The following is a 6486-nucleotide window of genomic DNA, read 5'->3' on the forward strand; positions in this document are numbered from 1 at the left end:
GGCTACTTGCTATGTTTTATTTGAAAATAATAAAGCTTTCACTGTTTGTAATGAGGCAAGAATAGTGCGTAACTTGTGAAGCAGTTGGTGTAACTCCAAACCTGGACGCTTTCAAGTGATTTTTGTCTCCTTGCTCTACACTGCTTTGGAAATCTTTTTTGATTCTAGTACTTTTATCTTAAGCTTAAGTAAACAAAAAGATGCTGTGCCCCTGTATTTTATTTATCATATATATATTTAAGATTTACAATGGTGCGTTGGCTTAACCCTGGTGAGCAGCTGAGCCCCACACAGCGTCTTTCTTGCTCACCCACAGTAGAATGAGGGAGAGTATCATGAGGGAGAAAGTGAAAAAACTTTTGGATCAAGATAAAGGTGATTTAATAAGTGAAAGAAAAGCTGCTCTCACGTGCAAAACAAGGCATTCATTCTCTCCTTCCCATTGGCTGGCAGGTGTCCAGCCATTTCCTGGAAAGCAGGTTCTCAGCATGTGTAGTGGTTGCTTGAGAAGACAAAAGCTGTCATCACAAACATCCTTCCTTTTGCCTCCTTTCTTAGAGCTCATGTTGCTGAAGGTAAGGTCCTGAAGTGTAGAATATCTCTTTGGTAACTCAGGGCTGCCGTGTTGCCTCCCAGCCCGTATCCTGCCCCCAGCCTACTCACTGCTGACAGAAGGAGAGAAATCCTCCATGTTTTACAAATGCTGTTCAGCACCAGCTAGATACTGTGCTTTATTAACACTGCTTCAGCCACAGATGGAAAGCAAAGCGCTGTGCAGGCTGCTGTGGCATAAGTTAACTCCATCCCAGCCTGACACAGTACAGATACTTACCTATAATTATGTTAATTCTGTATTTCACTTTCCCACTATCCCTGGAAGCCATTTATAAGGGTAGGTGTCCCATTTGCCACCTTTCTTTAGTTGTAGGGTTTCATTGTGATTTAAGGAAGGTGTCTTTAGTTAATTGTTTGGTTAAGTGCTCAGTTGTTTTATCCTGCATTCCTTCTGAATTTGGTTGAGTATTCTCCCTTTTAGGTCATCTCTTCCTGCTCACACTATTGCTCTGTTCCACAGTTACTTCCATCAGTGCTTTGATCAGAGACATACCCTTCAGTGTGTCTGCCATTAGAGAAGGCTTCTGCTGTAAACTTCTTCCATGGTACACAAGGTAGCAAAAAATCTTTTTTTTCCTGTCACCATAGCTTCACACAGTGCTTTCTTTATCCTGTGACTACATATTGGTCCAACACACTCTTTGGTGAGCTTTCTGCTTCTAACATATTTTGTGTAGAATTTATTAATAGAATTTATGTCTTTTTAAGCTGTTCTTTGGGTTCTTTTTTGACTGCTTCAGTCTGTTGTTACATTAAACCTTGCAGAGTTTGTGGTCCTTTCTATTTCTATTTTCAACTTTTAAAAGTACTCTTTATTCTCCCATTACATTTACATTTGATCTTTCTTAATTCTGTCTCACTAAAGATAGAATGGAGTACAAATTTGCTGCAGCTCTAATAGTTTCACTTAGTAGTTTCCCTGCTAGAAGCATATAAGTTCTTTAGCCATTTTTTTAGCTTCTTTCTGACAAACTTGCTTGTTTTTTAATACTCATGCTGTGTTTCAGTGCAATTGTGTATTACAATATTTCTTGCAATTTCTATACTTTGAGGACATTGGATATGAAAGAATGGTACTATTCTTTATTTAAGTGGTAGGAGAAGTCATCTGTTTAGGAGATGAAAGAAAGAGGGAATATTTGAATTAATTAGTCCAAGAGGACTCTTGTTCTGTTTTTGGTTGTCTTTTTTTTTTTTTAAATTAAGAATTATAACGTTTATAGGTTTCTATAATTATGTTTTTGGGCAGCACATGTAGGCCAAAATATTCAAATGAATTGCTTATTCCTTCCTTGTTTTTAAAGCAATATGCTACAATATGCTAACTTCCTTTAAGTGTAGCCCAAGGGAAAGCTGTCAAAAAAAACTACTAAAATGTTTGTGTGCTTACTGCCACTTACTGTGAAAATACCTTACTAACAAAATACTCCTACTTAACTATCCGTGTGTTCTGAACAGAAGAAGCATCTGTGTGTTTTCTATTATTCCACATTTAGCTGAAGTTCTGCATTTAAAATCAAAGTAATATAACATTTTTAGAAATTTACACAAAACCTTGAAGTTAACACAGAAAACAACTAGTTTGGAAGATTGTATTCTCTTGTGGAAAAGAATATCTGAATATTACAGATGCTTATAAATATATAAATAGATATGGTTGAGGACCTACAGCTGTAAGAAGTTAGCATATTTCAATACATTTTCATGTTGGTGAAGACTCAGTGTCTTTACTTAATTACAGTTCCAATTGATTGCAGTGCTTCTTTTCCTAAAGTATTTATTATAGGTTCTAGAAAGCAAAACAACCTTCATTTTAAAAAAGAGAAAAAAAAATAAAATCTGTATATGCTCATAAATTAAGTAAGATTTTAATGAGACGTTAGTCTCATTAAACTAACTACACGTTAGTCCATAGTCTGTTTAAAAAGAAGCTTGCATTAGTGCTTTGTTTTTATTTTTTTTGTTACGAAAGAAGTTTTCAGGGAAAAAATATTAGTAGGTGCTCTATACTTTTCATAGAAACATTCACGTTTCTGATGCCATTTTATTATACTTTATTCTGTATTCTGGGAAAGTTTATTTTTAGTGGTACAGGAAAGAGAATTCCAGTAAATGTGGTTACATAGCTTAATGTAACAATACATGTGACTCACCAAGACTTTTGGGATAAGTCATTTGCTTAAGTGTTTTTTGCTAATTGTCAACTTTAATAGACACTTTAAAACAGTATTTCTCATTTGTGAGGTTTAGGAATATTAATGTAATATAATGATATTACAGTTCTTAAACATCCTTTAAAATGTGATAACAAAAATTATTTCAACGTGTTCTAAAACTTATTCTTCATTTGATTATTGTACGAATATAATGACACAATATCCTGTTATTTTCTAGTGGTTCCAACAGTATGCTGATAAGGACATATTTAAACAAGTTCAACATATAAACTTCAAGAACACTTTCTGTGTATAGCCTTGCCCTCTGCTGTTTATTGGTTTCTGTAAAAAAAAAATAGATGTGTGGTTTTTTATGTGTGCGTGTGTGTACATTATTTAATTACGAATCACTGTTAGACTGTGCATGTAACAGAAGAAAATGCTTTCCTCAGAGGTGAGGTGCTGGCACAGCTGCCTAGAGAAGCTGTGGTGCCCCATCCCTGGAGGCGCTCGAGGCCAGGTTGGATGGGGCCCTGGGCAGCCTGAGCTGGTGGGGGGCAGCCCTGCCCATGTTAGGGATTGGGGCGGTGTGGGCTTTGAGCTCCCTTCTAACCCTAAGCTGTTCTGTGAAAACAGCATAACTATATTACATCGGTGATAGGAACGCATCAGTAAGATAGTACAATGTAAATAACCAAGTTCTTATCCTGAGTGTACTTTTGTCTTGCCTTCACAGTGACTCTGAAAAGTTAAGCTTAATAACGTTTTGAAATGCTTTATTCAAAGCGATGTAAGACAATTGTCGTTCTTTTAGTTTTTTAATATTGGATGATGCATGGCACATTTTACTGTCATTTGTTTACTGTGATCACAGGCAATGTAAAACTGTGTTCTCTTTGAACTGTGGCAGACAAAACACAGTGAGGCATAACAACGTAATCTCTTTGCCTCTAATTTAGTCTTTCATGTGTTTAAGCTGTAAACTAATTGAGCAATACTGTATTGAGCTTCTGAATTTTTCTTTTCTCCATATGCAAGAAGTGAGTAATAATGAATAGATTAAATAATGAGTCAGACAGCCAGCAGACTGAAGAATGTGATCTTAGTTCTGATCATGAGGCTGGTTTGCTAGATTTTTTTGCTGTGGTTTCAGCCAGAGTTGTTCACCAGAACTTCCACTTAAATGGAAGTCTGAAAGTGAAAAGTTGTGATTGTTATTCTTTGTTTGCTATCGTAATTCATTATAATTTCAATTAAAAATGGCAAAAAAAAGAAAGGAAAAGTTGTCTGTGAAATAGCATTTGCTGTCTGACACGTGTAGAAGTCTATTTATTTCAAAAATGATTTATAAGCAGAGTATGTTCTCTTATAAATATTATGTTAGTGGCATGTTAGCCATGAAGTGAAAGCTATTTAAAATGCGTATAATTTATCCTATCATGGATATTTACACAGAGCACAAAAGAGGGTACCTTTTGAGATTGTCCATCTTGCACTTAGTTTACTTCACATCAAAGTTATGCTTTTGTTAATAATGGATACTAAAAGTGTACACAGGATTTTAAAAAATGGTGAGAGGAATTAGATTTATGATACAGCAAGAAATGGATAATATAATCTACTGAATATACCATGGCCATGTGCAGTGAATACTAAAATATAAATCATTGAATATTATCATCTGAGAAGTCTTAGGTACATGAATTTTGTATTATTGATCCCTAGCTCCTTCTCCAGTATGGCTGTTCCATGTAGGGGAGGAGTCTTAAATATTGTCTGCTCTTTGTAACGGCTGTGCTTTCTCTCACTTCTCTAGAACAATGACTTCCATAGTTGAAACATGCCTTTAAATTCTTAAACATTATAGGATGTCTGCTCACGCTTTCTGCTCCAGTTCTCTCATTTTTTCTCAGTCCAGACTTACAAAATGAGTTTTTCTTATGACTTGTTTCTTCGCTCTGTGATGAATAAGATGAGAATATTCTTGGTACGGTTTTGGCCACAGCTTTTGACATGCTTGGGAAATGCGAGAAGTAGAGGCCAGCGTGTCTGACCTTATAAGAAACACAGAACTAGCTGAAGTTTCTCTTAATTGAAGGCATAAGACACTGTCTATTTGACAGAAAAAATGCTTGTTTCAGTAGCTCGGTCTGGGAAAATACAAGATAATTGTCATAGTTGTCCAGTGCTGTTCTATCACTGGTATTGAATATGTCTCTGAGGTGACATATTTCAATTTTTCTGAGGGACAGTTACTGTGTTTTATGTTTGATTTCTTTGGAGAAGTATTTACCAAGTATTAAAAGAAGTATTAAAAGAACATAGCCAGCAGCTTGGACCACAGCAGTCAAATTGGTCTTTAATTCAGATCACCTTTTTCTATTTTTGTATGTTAAAGGCATGCAGGTGAGAGAAAAAAAGTTGCTTCCAAGTGCAAAATTGAAAACTGAAGCATTGGAATGCAGTGTTCCAAGTAGGGGGGGGGGGGGAAGCAGCGGAATGAGTTATTAGTAAGCAAAATTGTTGTAGAAGGAAATGCACCTGAAAAGATAACAGCCAGAAAGGAGATAATGCTAGAGTGCTTAGAATAACGCTATTTCATATATAATAAAATCAGGTTTTCAAAGCAGCCATTCCAGACCAACAGATAGGAGAGAGTTTAAGTGCTAAAGAATAATGGCGTTTAATGCAAGTAAATTGTTTTTAAGTTTTATAACTTCATAATACTGTCTTTGGGCTGAGATGCATAAATCAACCTTCAGTAAAGCTAGCACAGGTTTCTGTCCCAGGATTTTTTTTTCTTTTTGTACTATTTGCATTTATCTTATGCACAGAATACCTGTCTTTAAATAATAGTTTGAATAATCTCAGTAGAGGCTATTTTTTTTTAATAAAAAACAACAACAAAAAAACCCAAATATTTATTCCAACAACAGTACAAAAGCAGCAGCTTTGGCTCTCTCAACTAACTAAACTGTTAAGTAAGTTGAGAAACTTCTGTAGTTCCTTTAACAGTTTTATAATTTATTCTTCCAAAATAATATATATTCTCCTTTTGGGAAGCCTTCAGTAACAGTCAGTTACTCAGAAATTAGAGATAAAAATTAAAATTTGCAAAATACACAGGCTGCTCCAAAAGTAATGTTTCCTTTTTATTATGTTGACTAACAGCATCAGAGGCATTGGTGGTATGGCAGTAGAGGCTGAACCTTCCCACCAGTATTGCATTACATTTTGTTGCTGTGTGACAGATGGCAGCAGAGAGGCAATCTGACCGAATGGCATCTGACACGGAAGTCTGTGTGAAGCAAAGGTGCCGAATTGAATTCCTCCATGTGGAAAAAATTGTACCCACTGACATTCATCAATGCATGCTGAACGTTTATGGAGATGAAAAAGTGGAGTCCACAGTGAGGCACTGGGTGGTGCATTTCAGCAGTGGTGACAGAGATGTGAAAGAAAATTCATGTTCTGGATGGCCAGGCACAGATATCGCTCCTCATTTCCTGGTGTGACTCAGTCAGCTCATCTCAGTGAATTGGTGGATTACTATTGGGGAACTGAATACAGAACTGAATATCAGCTTCGGTGCATTGGAAACAGTGGTGGCAATGTTACAGTATTACAAAGTTTGTGCCAGGTGGATCCCGTGAGTGCTCACACAGGAACAGAACACCAAGTATTGGTGAAGATCACTGAAGCAAAGTAAGTTTGA

The sequence above is a fragment of the Meleagris gallopavo genome, chromosome 1 (genome assembly GCF_000146605.3).
Source record: "Meleagris gallopavo isolate NT-WF06-2002-E0010 breed Aviagen turkey brand Nicholas breeding stock chromosome 1, Turkey_5.1, whole genome shotgun sequence".
Taxonomy (NCBI): domain Eukaryota; kingdom Metazoa; phylum Chordata; class Aves; order Galliformes; family Phasianidae; genus Meleagris; species Meleagris gallopavo.